Raw genomic sequence first — 19,326 nt, 5'->3', positions numbered from 1 at the left:
CAATCTTCTTTTGATTTTTTTTTTTTTTTTACCTTTGCACTGGAAGACTGCAGGTCAGCTATTTCCTAAAATGGCCTCAGTTTGGGTTTGTATAATGTCTCTTCATGCCTGGACTCGGGTCTCGCATCTTTGGCAAACTCGTCACGGAAGTGATGCTGTGTTCTTCATATAGCATCCTAGCAAGAGGCACACCATTCGTGTTTGTCTTGGTGCTAAAGACTTTGACTGTGTGGGTCACACAAACTGTGGAAAATTCTTAAAGAAATGAATACCAGACCACCTTACCTGTCTCCTGAGAAACCTGTATGTAGGTCAAGAAGCAACAGTTAGAACCAGACATGGAACAATGGACTGGTTCAAAATTGGGAAAGGAGTACATCAAGGCTACATATTGTCACCCTGCTTACTTACATGCAGAGTACATCATACAAAATGCTGGGCTAGATGGATCATAAGTTGGAATCAAGATTGCTGGGAGAAATATCAACAACCTCAGATATGCAGATGATACCACTCTAATGGCTGAGAGTGTAGAGGAACTAAAGAGCATCATGTTGAGGATGAAAGAGGAGAGTGAAAAAGCTGGCTTAAAAGTCAACAAACTTTCAAAAATGAAGATCATGGCATCTGGTCCCACCACTTCATGGCAAATAGATGGGGAAAAAGTGGAAATGGTGGCAGATTTTACTTCCTTCGGCTCTAAAATCACTGCAGATAAGTGATTGCAGCCCCCAAATTAAAAGATGCTTGCTTTTGGAGGAAAAGCTATGACAAACTTAGGCAGTGTATTAAAAAGCAGAGACATCACTTTGCCAACAAAGGTCCATATAGTCAAAGCTATGGTTTTTCCTAGTGCTTCCTATGGCTTCCCTATTAGTGTAGATGGTAAAGAATCTGCCTGCAATGCAGGAGACCGGGATTTGATCCTGGTTGGGAAGATACCCTGGAGAAGAGAATGGCAACCCACTCCAGGATTCTTGCCTAGAGAATTCCATGGACAGATCACGGGGTCACAAAGAGTTGGACAAGACTGAGGACTAAACTGCATGGTTTTTCCAGTAGTCATGTATGGGTGTGAGAGCTGGGCCGTAAAGAAGGCTGAGTGCTGCAGCCTTCTCCTCCCAGTGATGCTTTCAAACTGGGGTACTGGGGAAGACTCTTGAGAGTCCCTTGGACTGCAAAGAGGTCAAACCAGTCAATCCTAAAGGATATCAGTCCTGAATATTCATTGGAAGGACTGATGCTGAAGCTGAAACTCTGATACTTTGGCCACGTGATGCAAAGAGCTGATTCACTGGAAAAGAGCTTGATACTGGGAAAAATTGAAGGCAAGAAGAGAAGGTCCATCTAGTCAAGGCTATGGTTTTTCCAGTAGTCATGAATGGATGTGAGAGTTTGACTATAAAGAAAGATGAGTGCAGAAGAATTGATGCTTTTGAACTATGGTTCCGTAGAAGACTCTTGAGAGTCCCCTGGACAGTGAGGAGATCAAACCAGTCAATCCTAAAGGAAATCAGTCCTAAATATTCATTGGAAGAACTGATGCTGAAGTTGAAGTTCTAATACTTTGACACCTGATGTGAAGAGCCTACTCACTGGGGAAGACCCTGATGCTGGGAAAGATTGTGGGCAGGAGGAAAAGGGGATGACAGAGGATGAAATGGTTGGATGGCATCACTGACTCAATGGACATGAGTTTGAGCAAACTCTGGGAGATGGTGAAGGACAGAGAAGCCTGGCGTACTGCAGTCCATTCGGTCAAAAAGAGATACACACCACTTAGCAACTACAACTACAGTCCTGGAAGCAATTTTTAAGTTCATCAGTACACCCCTATCATTTGAATCTGTTTTAGGTATCATGTTCCTTCTTACCTGTCTCAAAACTCATCCTAAACAATGAGTTGTAAAAGAGGGTTTATTTTTGCATCTGTGTATAAGTCTTTGCCCCCAAGCTTAACAAAAACAAACACAAGTGCTATTACTAGGTATTTTAACAGAGAGAATTTATTATAGAGAATTGCTAACTAGAAAACTGAAGAGGCAGAGGGATATCATGGAAGTAGCAATTGCAAGAAGAGCTACTACCACTAGGACTGGGAAAGCAAAAGAAAGAATCTGGAAGTATTAAGATATGGAGCTTGGAGGAGAACCTCAGACCTCTGGGGAAGGGGACTTTGGCCATCTGGTGCTCATACTTCTTCCCAGGTGGTGAAGTGGTAAAGAATCCACCTGCCAATGCAGGAGACACAAGAGACGTGGGTTTGATCCCTGGGTTGGGAAAATCCCTTGGAGTAGGAAATGGCAACCTGCTTCAGAGTCGGACATGACTGAGCAATTGAGCAATCATACTTCAGCAGTGGAGTGGAGGAAATAATCAGACTGGTTTTATGAACTTGGAAAAACTGAAAACTGTACCCAACTACTTGTAGAAAAAACTTCTGGGGTGAAAAAGAAGCAAAGGGTGTTACTGACAGTACTAGGACGTCTGCAGGAAGATGATGGGAAGCAGACAGAACAGAGCAACTCCCGTCCTTACCCTTGAGCCTTTCAGTCTCATATCACCTGCTATGGGCAGGACCTCCCCCAGCTGGCCAAGGAGAAGTATGGTCTACAGAGTTCCAGCAGCAGCTTCAGAAGCCTGAATATAGAGGCTGGGCTTGAAGCTGAGAAACGGTAACTTAGTAACTGGAACAAAACTTTAATTCCAATGGACAGTGATCTTGAGTATTCTGAATTAATTTTTCCTATTAATAGAACCCAGTAGGCATTATACTTAAACTGCAGATGCCATTCTCTATCCCACCTGCCCTATTCAGGGAAATTTTCTTGTATTGTATGTTTGAAAATATTTTCTATTTAATTTACTGGATTTTCTACCTCAGGCTTGTCAACTTTTTTTTAGTTGGATTAGCTTGGTCTTCCACAGACATTAGCTTTTTCTCTAATTTCTTTAATATTTTGTATTTTACTCCCCATTCTCTGTGCTTTTCTCAAGCTTTTCCTCTGTTAGTAGTTTAGTTTTTAATGACCTCTAATTTTTTTACTTTCTATCTCTATTGGATCTATTATCTCCATAATGGTATCATGTGCTCTTCAATTTGTTTCCTTAATCTTTCTCTTCCTGTAAGCTTCTTTTATTTTAATGCATGTTTTAAGCAAGTGGTTCTAGGGAATGAAGTTATTTTGAAGAATTTTCTTGTATTCTCTGAGTAATACTTTGTTCTAGGCAGAGGTCTTTGCCTCTCTTTTGCATATGGTTTTATTTAGATACTCATGCTACACTTTGGTTGCTATGCCATTTAGTTATGTGGTTGCTATGCCATTTATATTCTATTTGACATATTGACTGGCCATATTCTTCTGCATTTTGATTCTGTTTTCAAAAAGGGAAATTACTATTTTCACCCCAAACTACATGTTCACTAATTAGTTTTTCTTCTCCTCTCAATTCCCTCCTCTTCCTTCTCTTTCCCCACCTCCTAGTTTTACCTTTTTGCCCTACTTTGTTCTCAGTCTTCTTTTCCTTTTTCATCACATCGTCTTTTCTTCTTTATTATTCTAAGTAAACTTTATGCCAATTTTTTCTTTACAAACTACAGACCTGAGTTTCCTCTGTTAGAATTTTATATAAGGACAAGCTAAGGATTCTTTGTAAAATCAGCATGTACAGGTTTTTTAAAAAGGGGGTATTGATGGAATTAAGATGATATTTTAGTTGTCTCCAGGAATGCTGAAATCCTATGGAAAATCTCTGGGGGAGATTATCTATCTATCTATCCATCTAGATACAGACATACAAAAACAAGAGACAAACCAATGTTAAAAATGAAGTAACATTATATCAGAGATCTTGTGCCTCAAGTTCACACAGACATGTTTTGCAAACTTGGCTGAAGCAGACACCAAGGCTGAAGACCCTTGGGGCATTTTTTTCTCCTTCTTCAGTTCAGTTCAGCCGCTTAGTCGTGTCCGACTCTTTGCGACCCCATGAACCATAGCATGCCAGGCCTACCTGTCCATCACCAACTCCTGGAGTTCGCTCAGACTCATGTCCATCGAGTCGGCGATGCCATCCAGCCATCTCATCCTCTGTCGTCCCCTTCTCCTCCTGCCCCCAATCTCTCCCAGCATCAGAGTCTTTTCCAATGAGTCAACTCTTCGCATGAGGTGGCCAAAGTACTGGAGTTTCAGCTTCAGCATCAGTCCTTCCAATGAACACCCAGGACTGACTTCCTTTAGGATGGACTGGTTGGATCTCCTTGCAGTCCACGGGACTCTCAAGAGTCTTCTCCAACACCACAGTTCAAAAGCATCAACTCTTCAGTGCTCAGCCTTCTTCACAGTCCAACTCTCACATCCATGCATGACTACTGGAAAAACCATAGCCTTGACTAGACAGACCTTTGTTGGCAAAGTAATGTCTCTGCTTTTTAATATGCTATCTAGGTTGGTCATAACTTTCTTTCCAAGGAATAAGTGTCTTTTAATTTCAAGGCTGCAATCACCATCTACAGTGATTTTGGAGCCCCCCAAAATAAAGTCTGACACTGTTTCCATGTTTCCCCATCTATTTCCCATGAAATGATTGGACTGGAGGCCACGATCTTCGTTTTCTGAATGTTGAGCTTTAAGCCAACTTTTTCACTCTCCTCTTTCACTTTCATCAAGAGGCTCTTTAGTTCCTCTTCACTTTCTGCCATAAGGGTGGTGTCATCTGCATATCTGAGGTTATTGATATTTCTCTCAGCAATCTTGATTCCAACTTGTGCTTCTTCCAGCCCAGCGTTTCTCATGATGTACTCTGCATAGAAGTTAAATAAGTAGGGTGACAATGTACAGCCTTGATGTACTCCTTTTCCTATTTGGAATCAGTCTGTTGTTTCATGTCCAGTTCTAACTGTTGCTTCCTGACCTGCATGTAGGTTTCTCAAGAGGCAGGTCAGGTGGTCTGGTATTCCCATCTCTTTCAGAATTTTCCACAGTTTATTGTGATCCACACAGTCAAAGGCTTTGGCATAGTCAATAAAGCAGAAATAAATGTTTTCTGGAACTCTCTTGCTTTTTCCATGATCCAGCAGATGTTAGCAATTTTCCTCTGCCTTTTCTAAAACCAGCTTGAACATCTGGAAGTTCATGGTTCACGTATTGCTGAGGCCTGGCTTGGAGAATTTTGAGCATGACTTTACTAGCGTGTGAGATGAGTGCAATTGTGTGGTAGTTTGACCATTCTTTGGCATTGCCTTTCTTTGAGATTGGAATGAAAACTGATCTTTTCCAGTCCTGTGGCCACTGCTGAGTTTTCCAAAATTGCTGGCATATTGAGTGCAGCACGTTCACAGCATCATCTTTCAGGATTTGAAATAGCTTAACTGGAATTCCATCACCTCCACTAGCTTTGTTTGTAGTGATGATTCCTAAGGTCCGCTTGACTTCACATTCCAGGATGTCTGGCTCTAGGTGAGTGATCACACCATCGTGATTATCTGGATCATGAATCTCTTTTTTGTACAGTTCTTCTGTGTATTCTTGCCACCTCTTCTTAATATCTTCTGCTTCTATTGAAGTGAAGTGAAGTCGCTCAGCTGTGTCCGACTCTTTGCGACCCCATGGACTGTAGCCTACCAGGCTCCTCCCTCCATGGGATTCCCCAAGCAAGAGTACTGGAGTGGGTTGCCACTGCCTTCTCCAGGGGATCTTCCCGACCCAGGGATTGAACCTGGGTCTCCCGCATTCCAGGAGGATGCTTTAACCTCTAAGCCACCAGGGAAAATCTGCTTCTGTTAGGTCCATACAATTTCTGTCCTTTATCGAGCCCATCTTTGCATGAAATGTTCCCTTGGTGTCTCTAATTTTCTTGAAGAGATCTCTAGTCTTTCCCATTCTGTTGTTTCCCTCTATTTCTTTGCATTGATCCCTGAGGAAGGCTTTCTTATCTCTCCTTGCTATTCTTTGGAACTCTGCATTCAGATGCTTTTATCTTTCTTAGTCCCAATCCAAATGCTGAAACTTACCAGCTCTGGCATGCAAGGGCAGGAAACTGTCATAATGAGAGTACGTGGGCATGAATGAGAAAAGCATGATGGCTAGACTGGATGCCTACCCCTCCAGATGTCTAGAGGAAGGAAGTGGAATGTGTCACAACTATGACTCACTAGTTGGCTAGCGAACTTGGGCCAATCAGCATTGCTCAGGGATGCTACTAGCAGGAAGGGAAAGGGGAGGGAAGGGTTGTCCTGAATGTATCTCTTCACCTAGAGCCTGATGGTCCTTTGTGGGACCAGGACTCATAAAGGATCACAATTGTACTGACTCTTATTTTAGCCTTTGACTACATGGCTACTGACTTCTAATTAGACTTGCATCTTAACAGTAACAGTGGAGGTTAAGAGATATGCCTCACCCCCTATCAAATAACGACTAGGAGGAGTACAAAGTAGGACTCCCATTTTGAATAATCTCATTTTAAACAAATATCCTCCTGATCTGAAACCGCTTTAGGACATGGATGCATACCTCCCTGCTGTAGATAATAGAGGTATGAGTACTCTTGCAAGCTGATGCTAATGGATGTATTGAGTTAGGGTTAGTTTAAATATCAGTTAATTCTGTTTAACTACTGATAAAAAGAAACTTAATATAAACTATTTCAAGGGTGATATAGTTTTTTTGGATATGTCATCTCCATTTATTCAGTTTTGAACTAATAACTTAAACTTGGAAGAAGATATTTTCTGTATAGTTCTTCTGTGTATTCGTGCCACCTCTTCTTAATATCTTCTGCTTCTGTTAGGTCCATACCGTTTCTGTCCTTTATTGTGCTCATCTTTGCATGAAATGTTCCCGTGGTATCTCTAATTTTCTGAAAGATATCTCTAGTCTTTCCCATTCTATTGTTCTCCTCTATTCCTTTGCATGGATCGCTGAAGAAGGCTTTATCTCTTCTTGCTATTCTTTGGAACTCCACATTCAAATGGGTATATCTTTCCTTTTCTCCTTTGCCTTTAGCTTCTCTTCTTTTCTCAGCTATTTGTAAGGCCTCCTCAGACAACCATTTTGCCTTTTTGCATTTCTTTTTCTTGGGGATGGTCTTCATCACTTCCTCCTGTACAATGTCACAAACCTGCATTCATAGTTCTTCAGGCACTCTGTCTATCAGATCTAATCCCTTGAATCTATTTGTCACTTCCACTGTATAATCATCCAGAAAAACATCTATTTCTGCTTTATTGGCTATGCCAAAGCCCTTGACAGTGTGGATCACCACAAATTGTGGAAAATTCCTAAAGGGATGGGAATACCAGACCACCTGCCCTGCCTCTTGAGAAACCTGTATGCAGGTCAGGAAGCAACAGTTAGAACTGGACATGGAACAGCAGACTGGTTCCAAGTAGGGCAAGGAGTACATCAAGGCTGTATATTGTCACCCTACTTATTTAACTTCTATGCAGAGTACATCATGAGAAACGCTGGGCTGGAAGAAGCACAAGTTGGAATCAAGATTGCTGAGAGAAATATCAATAACCTCAGATATGCAGATGACACCACCCTTATGGCAGAAAGTGAAGAGGAACTAAAGAGCCTCTTGATGAAAGTGAAAGAGGAGAGTGAAAAAGTTGGCTTAAAGCTCAACATTCAGAAAACGAAGATCATGGCATCCAGTCCCATCACTTCATGGCAAATAGATGGGGAAATAGTGAAAACAGTGACAGACTTTATTTTGGGGGGCTTCAAAATCACTGCAGATGGTGATTGCAGCCATGAAATTTAAAAGACGCTTACTCCTTGGAAGAAAAATTATGACCAACCTAGACAGCCTATTAAAAAGCAGAGACATTACTTTGCCAACAAAGGTCTGTCTAGTCAAAGCTATGGTTTTTCCAGTAGTATGTATGGTTGTGAGAGTTGGACTATAAAGAAAGCTGAATACCGAAGAATACCACGCTTTTAAACTGTGGTGTTGGAGAAGACTCTTGAGAGTCCCTTGGACTGCAAGGAGATCCAACCAGTCCATCCTAAAGGAAATCAGTCCTGAATATTCATTAGAAAGACTGATGCTAAAGCTGAAACTCCAATACTTTGGCTACCTGATGCGAAGAACTGACTCTTTTGAAAAGACCCTGATTCTGGGGAAAGATTGAAGGCAGGAGGAGAAGGGGATGACAGAGGATGAGATAGGATGGCAGCACCAACTCAATGGACATGAGTTTGAGTAAACTCTGGGAGATGGTGATGGACAGGGAGGCCTAGCATGCTGCAGTCCATGGGGTTGAAAAGAGTTGGACACTACTGAGCGACTGAACTGAACTGAACTGTATAGTCATAAGGGATTTGATTTAGGCCATACCTGAATGGTCTAGTGGTTTTCCCTGCTTTCTTCAATTTAACTCTGAATTTGGCAATAAGGAGTTCATGGTCTGAGCCACAGTCAGCTCCTGGTCTTCTTTTTGCTGGCTGTATAGAGGTTCTCCATCTTTGGCTACAAAGAATATAATCAATCTTATTTTGGTATTGACCATCTGGTGATGTCCATGTATAGAGTCTTCTCCTGTGTTGTTGGAAGAGGGTGTTTGCTATGACCAGTGCATTCTCTTGGAAAAACTGTGTTAGCCTTTGCCCTGCTTCATTCTGTACTCCAAGGCCAAATTTGCCTGTTACTCCAGGTATCTCTTGACTTCCTACTTTTGCATTCCAGTCCCCTATAATGAAAAGGACATCTTTTTGGGGTGTTAGTTCTAGAAGGTCTTGTAGGTCTTCATAGAACTGTTCAACTTCAGCTTCTTCAACATTACTGCTAGGGGCACAGGCTTGGATTACTGTGATATTGAATGGTTTGCCTTGGAAATGAACAGAGATCATTCTGTGATTTTTGAGATTGCATCCAAGTACTGCATTTTGGACTCTTTTGTTGGCTATGATGACTACTCCATTTCTTCTAAGGGATTTTTGCCCACAGTAGTAGATATGGTCATTGAGTTAAATTCACCCATTCCAGTCCATTTTAGTTCGCTGATTCCTAAAATGTCGATGTTCACTCTTGCCATCTCCTGTTTGACCACTTTGAATTTGCCTTGATTCATGGACTTATCATTCCAGGTTCCTATGCAATATTGCTCTTTACAGCATTGGACTTTATTTCCATCACCAGTCACATACACAACTGGGTGTTGTTTTTGCTTTAGCTCTGTCTCTTCATTCTTTCTGAAGTTATTTTTCCACTGATCTCCAGTAGCATATTGGGCACCTACTGGCCTGGGAAGGTCATCTTTCAGTGTCCTATCTTTTTACTTTTTCATACTGTTTCTCAAGGCAAGAATACTGAAGTGGTTTGCCATTCCCTTCTCCAGTGGACCATGTTTTGTCTGAACTCTCCACCATGATCCATCCGTCTTGGGTGGCCCTACACAGCATGGCTCATAGTTTCCTTGAGTTAGACAAAGCTGTGGTCCATGGGATCAGATTGGTTAGTTTCCAGTGATTGTGGTTTTCATTCTGTCTGCCCTCTGATGGAGAAGGATAAGAAGATTCTGGAAGCTTCCTGATGGGAGAGACTGACAGAGGGGGAAACTGGGTCTTGTTCTGAAGGGTGGGGCCATGCTCAGTATATCTTTAATGCAATTTTCTGTTGCTGGCCTGTGTTCCCTCCTTGTTGTTTGACCTGAGGCTGAGCTATGGTGGAGGTGATGAAGATAATGGTGACCTCCTTCAAAAGGTCCCATGCACCCACTTCTACACTAACCCTGCATCAGGCCACCGCTGACCCATGCCTCCACCGGAGACTCCTGGACACTCACAGGCAAGTCTGGGTCAGTCTCCTGTGGGGTTAGTGCTCCTTCCTCTTGGGTCCTGGTGTGCATAAGCTTTTGTTTGTGCCCTCCAAGGGTCTGTTTCCTCAGTCCTGTGTAAGTTCTGGTGGCTCCATGGTGGGGATAATGATGACCTCCTCCAGAGGTCTTATGCCATCCCAGGCCTATTGCACCCAGAGCCCCTGCCCCTGCAGCAGTCCACTGCTGACCTGTACCTCTGCAGGAGACCCTTAGACACAGCACAGTTTAGGCTTTAGCATAGTTTAGGCTTTCCTTACTATGATGAAAAAGAAAATTGATTATGATATCAACCATGGGTACCATAACTCCTTTTAGGGAAGAAAGTGTATCATTTGAATAAATAATTTGAAGGGCTTTTCAAGCTTGGAAAATTTTTGGTCATATCTCTTCAAATATTTTTTCAGTTCCCCTTTTTGCCTTTGAGGACTCTAATTACACATGCCGGAGGTTGCTCAAAGTTGTCCTACATCTCGCTGGTGCTGTTTTCATTTGCTTTATTCTTTTTATACCCTGTGCTTCATTTTGCTTAGTTTCTGTGGCTATGTCTTCAAGTGCATTATTTTTTTCCTTTCTAATAACTGATCTGCTGTTAATCACATTTCATATTTACATACCAAATATCTTTGGTATTTTTATATCTTGAATGACTCTGCCTATATTTTGAACAAGTGAAATATAGTTATAATGTCTTTGTTTGCCAATTCTAACATTCTTGTCAGTTCTGGGTGGGTTTCAATTGATTACTTACCTTCTTCATTATGAGTCAGGTTTCTCTGCTCCTCTGTACGTCTGGTAAGGTTTGACTGGGTTCCAGACATTGTAAATTTTACCCTGCAGAATGCAGATAGTTTTGTTTTTCTATAAATATTCTGGGAAGCAGTTAAGTTTCTTGGAAGAAGTTTGGTCCCTTCTGGCCTTGATGTGGTGACATGTTAGGTGAGTCCAGAACAGTGCTCAGTATGGGGCTAATTATTTCCCATTACTGAGGTAGGACCTTCCTGAGTTCTCTAGTCAATGCCCTGTGAATTATGAGTTTTGCCAGTCTAGGTTATGGGAACAGACACAGCTGTTAATATCAGCCCCATTTGAATGCTGAATACTGTTCCTGCTATTCTTTTTAGATGACTCTCTCTCCAGCTTCAGGTAGCTTGTTCACACACATGATTGACCCATGCCTTAGTGAATACTTTAGGGGGATCCTGTGTGAATCCCTGGGATTCTCTCTTTGTGTAGCGCTTACCTTCATCCTGTGAACTCTGGTGTCTTGATCTTTCTAGATTGTCTCTTCCATCCACAATTATTGATATGTTGTGTTTTCACTCCTATTTAGTTCTAAGTATTTTCGGTTTTCTCTTTTGATATCTTCTTTTACCCATGAGATATGTAGATGTGTGTTGTTTAATTTCCAAATATTGAGGAATTTTCTAGGTTTTATTTTAGACTTTCATTTCCATACAATTCTATGGTCAGTGAATACACTCCATATGATTTTAATCTTTTAGAATTTATTTAAACTGTTTTATAGTTTAGTACGTGATCTATTTTGATGAATGTTTCATGTATACTTGAAAAAATGTATTCTAACAGATTTTGGATGTCGTGTTCTATAAATGTCTACTGGATCAAGTTGGCTGATAGTGTTGTTTGTGTCTTCAATATGCTTACTGATTTCATGTTCCATTAATTACTGAGAGAGAAGAGTTAGGTTCTTTAATGACAATTAAGGATTTGTCTAGGTTTTCCTTTAGTTGTCCATTTTTTCCCTCTTGTGTTTTAACACTGTATAATAAAGATGCATGCACATTTAGGGATCCATTTTGATGAATTAGTCTTTGTATCATTATGAAGTGTCTTCTTTTATCCTTCTTCAGCTTTCTTTTGATTATTTTTTGCATGATATATCTTTATCATTTACTTTGAACTTATATGTGACTGTGATCAGGTAAAGATCCATATTATAAGCCTTCAGTTCAGTTCAGTTCAGTCGCTCAGTGGTGTCCGACTCTTTGTGACCCCATGAATTGCAGCATGCCAGACCTCCCTGTCCATCACCATCTCCTGGAGTTCACTCAGACTCATGTCCGTCAAGCCGGTGATGCCATCCAGCCATCTCATCCTCGGTCGTCCCCTTCTTCTCCTGCCCCCAATCCCTCCCAGCATCAGGGTCTTTTCCAATGAGTCAACTCTTCGCATGAGGTGGCCAAAGTACTAGAGTTTCAGCTTTAGCATCAGTCCTTCCAATGAACATCAAGGACTGATCTCCTTTAGGATGGACTGGTTGGATCCAAGCAACTCTCAAGAGTCTTCTCCAACACCACCATTCAAAAGCATCAATTCTTTGGTGCTCAGCTTTCTTCACAGTCCAACTCTCACATCCATACATGACTACTGGAAAAACCATAGCCTTGACTAGATGGACCTTTGTTGGCAAAGTAATATCTCTGCTTCTTAATATGCTGTCTAGGTTGGTCATAACTTTCCTTCCAAAGAGTAAGTGTCTTTTAATTTCATGGTATTCAAACCCATGCCTACAGGGGAAAATGCGACCTGAACACAGCGCCTTAGGCTACTCAGCCATCCTGACTTCCTATTATAAGCCTTAGGACAACCAATAAAAAATAAATGAAAGTGATATAGCAAATAAATGACTTGATGGAAAATTGACAAATAATTAAAGATTATAAAAATAAGTCAAAATTTTGGAGATGAAAAGTACAATAACTGAAATTAGGAACACAAAGGATGGTTTAATATCAAGTTAGATGCAGCTTAAGAGAGAATTAGTCAAGTACAAAATAGGTGAGAAAAAATATTCAAGACTGAAGCACAGAATGAAAAAAGTATGAAAAATGCAAAAACAACTTTATCATTAACATTAAACTCTTAAACCAAATTTTCAATGACATTCAGAATGATCTCAGGCATTTTACCTTATACAAAATGAACTTCTAAAAGCTTTACTTTGACTTCATAAATTAGATGGAAATATTGAGCCATTATTGAAATTAATTTAATTTTAATTAATTTAAATTAAATTAATTTCTTATAGAATATCAGCCATAATGCTATAACCAACATCTATCGAAATAAACAGTAAAAAGACAAAGACCTTATTCCATATATTTAGAAACTAAAAAGGCACTGCCAAAGAATTCATGGATTAAAGAGAAAAATTCCAGTTGAAATGACAGAACATTTGGCTCAGACACAGGTAAAAATGTTACATATCAAATCTAACAGAATGAAGCTAAAGTGTATTTAGAAATAAATTTAGAGCATTTAATGTTGTTGTTCAGTTGCTCAGTCGTGTCCGGCTCTTTGTGACCCCATGAACTGTAGCACACCAAGCTTCCCTGTCCTTCACAATCTCCCAGAGTTTCCTCAAACCCATGTTCATTGAATCAGTGATGCCATCCATCAGCTCATCCTCTGTCATCTCCTTCTCCTCATGTCTTCAGTCTTTCCGAGCATCTGGGTCTTCTCAATGAGTCGGCTCTTCACATCAGGTGGCCGAAGTTGGAGCTTCAGCGTCAGCACCAGTCTTTCCAGTGAATATTCAGGGGTCAATCTCCTTGCAGTCCAAGGGACTCTCAAGAGTCTTCTCCAGCAGCACAGTTCGAAAGCATCAATTCTTGGTGCTCTGTCTTCTTTATGGTCTTTATTACTCCCTTGGCAGGACCCAAGACTCTCTTTGGGTCCCCCCCCGTACTGTGAGTTGGAAACTCACCCCATGCAATAAGCTCAACAATCATGGATTGCACCTCATTTCATTTCCTTCTTTCAGACAGCACTATTGTGCACTACATCACCTTTCTCTGCTGTTTTATGTGTTTGGGTTTCCAGTTATTTAAGATGAGAGAGCAAATCTGGCCTCCTTTATTCCATGGTAGCTGAAAGTAGAAGTAATCTGTCATTTTTCTAAAGTTTGAAAAAATGCAAAACAACGCCACATATATATCCCCTATTTCTCTATATAAAAAAATATGTATTGATATAGACGTAGTTTGGGGAAAATGAACTAATAGTGTAAAAATCATGCATAGGGAAGCTGAACACCAAATTTGGGAGAAAAGTTGCTTAGAGGGAGAGAGAGCAGAAAACTACCCTGAAATTGAGATAATGAGCAAGAATGGTAAAATTTTAGAATTCTTTGAAGATTGGTAGTAGGCACAGGGATATTCACCATATTTTTCTATATACTTCTTATGTGCATGAAATATTTTATAATAAAAATTTAATGGCATGCAAAAGGGAGAATAAGTAAAGAGTATTAGTTAAAGGAGTATTCTAGAAAGATAAAGAGGTAAAATAGGATAGTAATTAAATGTGTTCTGTAAGCCACATCTAAGCCAGATGGCACCGTTGGGGGTGGGGACCAAGTGGTAGCAAACAGAAATAATACATCTTCTTCTCTCACCAGCCAGGTCTCAGCAGGCTGTGATTTACGTATTGGTGCTTTCTTGTGAGTACTTTCTACTCCTGGGCAGAATTCTTTGATCAGTTCAGTTCAGTCACTCACTTGTGTCCGACTCTTTGTGACCACAGGGACTGCAGCACGCCAGACTTCCCTGTCCATCACCAACTCCCGGAGCCTACTCAAACTCATGTTCATCATGTTGGTGATGCCATCTAACCATCTCATCCTCTGTTGTTTCCTTCTCCTCCTGCCTTCAATCTTTCCCAGCATCAGGGTCTTTTCCCAATGAGCCAGTTCTTCGCATCAGGTGGCCAAAATATTGGAGTTTCAGCTATAACATCAGTCCTTCCAATGGTTATTCAGGACTGATTTCCTTTAGGATAGACTTGTTGGATATCCTTGCAGTCCTCGAGACTCTCAAGAGTCTTCTCTAACACCACAGTTCAAAAGCATCAATTCTTTGGCACTCAGCTTTCTTTATAGTCCAACTCTCACATCCATACATGACTACTGGAAAAACCATAGCTTTGACTTTGTTGGCAAAGTAATGTCTCTGCTTTTTAATATCCTGTCTAGTTTGGTCATAGCTTTTCTTCCAAGGAGCAAGTGTCTTTTAATTTCATGGCTGCAGTTACCCTCTGCAGTGATTTTGGAGACCAAGAAAATAAAGTCTCTCACTGTTTCCATTTTTCCCCATCTATTTGCCATGAAGTGGTGGGACCAGATGCCATGATCTTAGTTTTCTGAATGTTGAGTTTTAAGCCAACTTTTTCACTCTCTTCTTTTACTTTCATCAAGAGGCTCTTTAGTTCTTCTTTGCTTTCTGCCACAAGTGTGGTGTCATCTGCATATCTGAGGTTATTGATATTTCTCTTTGATGGAATCCTTCAAAACCCCAGCTTCCATAAACACCACAATGTTACCACCATGCCTTGCTGAGTTATCTGTCGACCTGCCTCTGGACTTGAGCTCTTGGGTCACTGTTGTGCTCTCTCTTATCCACATAGATGATCTCTCTCTGACTTTGGCCTCTCAGTATCTTGGCGCTACTTCTCTTCAATGATCATCTCTTGCTTGGATCTTTGCAATAGCCTCCTGACTTGTCTCCCTTCATCATTATCCCTTGCTGCATCTACCCTTAATATGGTAGCTGATGGAGTGGTCCTCTGAAAACCTCGGATCATGTCACTTCTCTGCTCAAAATTCTCTGTCTTGCTCAGAGGAAAAACCAAACTCTCCTATTGCCTTCAAAGCACTGCAGTGATCTGGCCCCTCCCACCCCATCTCTTGGCGCTTTCCCCTACTCCCTGTCCGTACTCATCACTCGGGGCTCCCCGATGCTCCTGCCTCAATTACACCTGCTGCTCCCTCTTAGAAACTTTTTACCTGATTATCTACCTGGCTTGTTCTTTCTCTCACCAAAAGTGTGGTTTTCTCAATTGTCACATTTTACAGGTCTTTCTGACCCCTTTATTTAAAGCTGCTCTCATTTTCATAATGCATTCCATTTCTTCCTCTGCTTATCTCTTTCTCCCTAGTAGGTGTGGTCTTCCAATATACTATAAAATTTATTTCTTAATTTTTTTAAATTGTCTGTCTCCCTCCACTGGAATATAATCTTCATGAAAACAGGGATTTTTGTGTTTTATTTATTGCTGTAACACAAGCACTTAGAACAAGTGCCTGGCACAGAGATTGCCATCAGTGGCTTTGAGGATCTCTGTTTCCTCCTTTACTCAGAGACTTAAGGGAGTGAGGGAGAGGTGTATAGCCCCTTGTACCAGCAGTTCACCTGACGCAGATGTGATGGTTGTCCCTTGGACTGGGCTTTGAGCGTCAGCTAGGCAGAGTGCCGCAGAAGTGTTCCTAGGTCCCAGGTGTTTAACTCCTTCAGGTCTGGAGAGCCCCTCTGTGACTTTCCTGCCTCTTGTAGGGACCCAGAAATCATTTGATTGCTTCCACGCATGAATGCAAAAGAAGGAGGTGGCAGAGGATGAGATGGTTAGATAGCATCACTGACTCAGTAGACACGAATTTGAGAAAACTCTGAGAGATAATGGAGGACAGAGAAGCCTGGTTGCTGCCGTCCATGGGGTTGCAAAGAGTCAGACACAATTGAGCAACTGAACAATAGAAACAAAAGCATAAGAGGGCACAGCAACTCTTCAAGGCTGCCCAAGGCTCCGTCTCCCAGGAGCTTGCTGGCACTCTCCTCACTGGGCTCTTGCTGTCTTTCTGGGACTCAGCCCAGCTCTCAGATCCCACAGCTCTATCTAAGAATTCTGTTGCCTCCCTGGGCTCCACTTCAGTTCAGAGAATAAGGACTTTGTCTATGTAGAGTCCGCCGACATCTTTTCAATGCTCTCCACCCTCACCCCCCATGTCTCACCTTACTTCACTTTCTCTCTTCTCCTCCCCCAGAATGGAAATTTTTCCCTAGTATAACAGGAATGCTAATCTTGCTTCTGTTCATCTCTCATTTGTATTGTGAATCCTTCCCATTTTTCTAAGGGCCTGGGCTTTTGGAATCTAAAAATAGGAGGAGAGACACTATCTTTCTGCATTTGGCTGTCAAACTCTCTCAGAGGATAACTTGGTTGCTGTAATGGAAGAAGGGTCAGGGGCATGGGAGAGGGAAAGTGAGAGGGAAAGGCTTGGGTGGGGGAAATTATGAAATATTTATAGAAGATGTGGTATATATACACAGTGGAATATTACTCAACCATTAAAAGAATGAAATAAGGTTATTTGCAGCCACATGGATGGACCTAGAGAGTGTCATACTGAGTGAAGTAAGTCAGAGAAGGAGAAATATTATATGACATCCCTCATATGTGGAATCTAAAAAGAAATGAACTTACTTACAAAACAGAAAGAGACTCACAGACTTAGAAAATGAATTCATGGTTGCTGGGCGAGGGTGAAGGGATAGTTAAGGACTTTGGGAAGAACATGTACACACTGCTGTATTTTAAATGGATAACCAACAGAAACTTATCGTACAACACATGGAACTCTGCTCAATGTTACGGGCCAGCCTCGATGGGAAGGGTGTTTGGGGGAGAATGAGTACATCAGATGCATGGCTGAGTCCCTTCACTGTTCACCTGAAACTATCACAACATTGTTAATTGGCTGCACCTCAGTACAAAATGTTTTGGCATTAAAAAATAAATAAAAATAAAATTTAGAAAAAAAGAGAACAGTCTCATCGCTTGATGATAATAATGACGACAATAATAATGATGGTGGCGCTAGTGGTAAGGAATCCGCCTGCCAGTGCAGAAGACGTAAGAGACCTGAGTTTGATCCCTGTGTTAGAAAGATCCCCTGGAAAAGGATCTGGCAACCTACTCCAGTATTCTTGCCTGGAAAATTCCTTGGACAGAGGAGTCTGGTGGGCTATAGTCCAGGAGGTCAGAGTCAGACACGACTGAGCGTGCACACACAACCTTGACTGAGCACTTCCTGTATGTCAGGTCCACTCCCAAGTGCTCTGTATACAGCATCTCCATTAATCACCACCACAACTCCATGTGTATTGATTATTATAGTAATTTTTCATAAGAGCAAATTGAAGTCTAGTGAGGGAGAGGGATTTCCTCAGGTCCCACATTTTACAAACGATGGGTGTGGGCTTCAGACGCAAGCCTGGTGTACACCAAAGGCTGTACCTCCTGGCCTCATGGCAACACCTCTAGAGCCTGAGGATACCAGGCCCTGTAGATGGGGAATTACTCCATTCTTCTACACTCCCGGCCCCTCACCCAGCAAGAGTGCGCTGTCCCTCCTCTTCCTGCCGTGCCCTGGGAAGGGCTGAATCATCCCCGTTTGTCCCCAAGGTCAGCCTCTCTCTGCAAATTTGGCTTCCTACTTTGCTTCTGCTTCAGTAGGTTTCCAATCTCTCTCTCTTCTTCCTTCTCTTTGTCTCTTTTTCTTGGTGTGGCTTTACAAATAAAATATAAATTTAGCTGAGAGCTCATACCACAAAAAGGGAAGAAGTGATAAGTATAAGCAGCAAATAGAACCCAGGGGGTTAACACCCTGCTACCACACATGAAGGTTTTGTGGGGAAAGGACTGAGGATCTGTGTGTCTTTGCTCTTGGCATTCAGGCTGCCTTTGCTGCTTCCTGCAGAGATGTCCTGGGCTCCTCCCCAAAGAGTAGTGTCTTTATCAACAAGTAGAAAGCTGCAGCTTCGGGAAGGTGTCCCAGCTCCAAATTGTCTCTACTGTCAGAGGACTGCTACTTTGGAACAACAAGCTAACTCTTAAAAAACAAAAACAAAAACAAATATCAGCCATTGACATCTTAGTATAGCTGAGCTGAACCAGCTAGCCCAGATCCAGAGTCTTTTTTTTTTTTTTAAAGATACAGGCACCTCAATGTGCAAAGCAGCACTGTTTTTTTCCCCCTTTTTTGAAGATTTTTTGGATGTAGACCATTTTTTTCGGACACGACTGAGCGACTTTACTTTGACTTTTCACTTTCATGCACTGGAGAAGGAAATGGCAACCCACTCCAGTATTCTTGCCTAGAGAATCCCAGGGATGGGGGACCCTGGTGGGTTGCCGTCTATGGGGTCGCACAGAGTCAGACACGACTGCAGCGACTTAGCAGCAGCAGCAGACCATTTTTTACAGTCTTCATTGAAATTGTTAGAATATTGCTTCATTTGTTTATGTTCTCGTTTTCTGGCCATGAGTCGCATGGGAATCTTAGCTCCCTAACCAGGGATCGAACCCACATCCCTGCATTGGAAGGCAATGTCCTAACCACTGGACCACCAGGGAAGTTCCCAAGATCCAGATTCATAGGGGACAGTCATTTTGATGGCAGTGAGGTGGGAGGAGAGGAAACTTGGAACAGGGTGCAGTCGGTTGAGTCCAGGGCTGTGAGAGGGCTCTGGGCAGCTGGGTGAAGGCTGTGTGTCTCTGCAGGTGACGACTCCATCAGCACCTTGGGCCTGATCCTCTGCGTGGGGCTGTCGCTGCTGCTCGTGTCCATCCTGGGCTACAGCCTGGCCAAGTGGTACCAGCGTGGGTACTGCTGGGAGGGTGAGTGCGCGCCGGACCTTGCCACC

At 42.0% G+C, this 19,326-nt stretch overlaps 1 pseudogene; it reads right to left on the bottom strand.

The window, feature by feature from the left end:
* Nucleotides 1-1,859: 1,859 nt before the first annotated feature.
* Nucleotides 1,860-1,979, bottom strand: LOC114118585 (small nucleolar RNA SNORA40; annotated as a pseudogene).
* Nucleotides 1,980-19,326: the final 17,347 nt, after the last annotated feature.

This window comes from Ovis aries, chromosome 15 (assembly GCF_016772045.2).
Source record: "Ovis aries strain OAR_USU_Benz2616 breed Rambouillet chromosome 15, ARS-UI_Ramb_v3.0, whole genome shotgun sequence".
NCBI lineage: Eukaryota > Metazoa > Chordata > Mammalia > Artiodactyla > Bovidae > Ovis > Ovis aries.
Note: the sequence above shows the minus strand (reverse complement) of the source record. Positions and strands in the feature narration are given on the sequence as shown.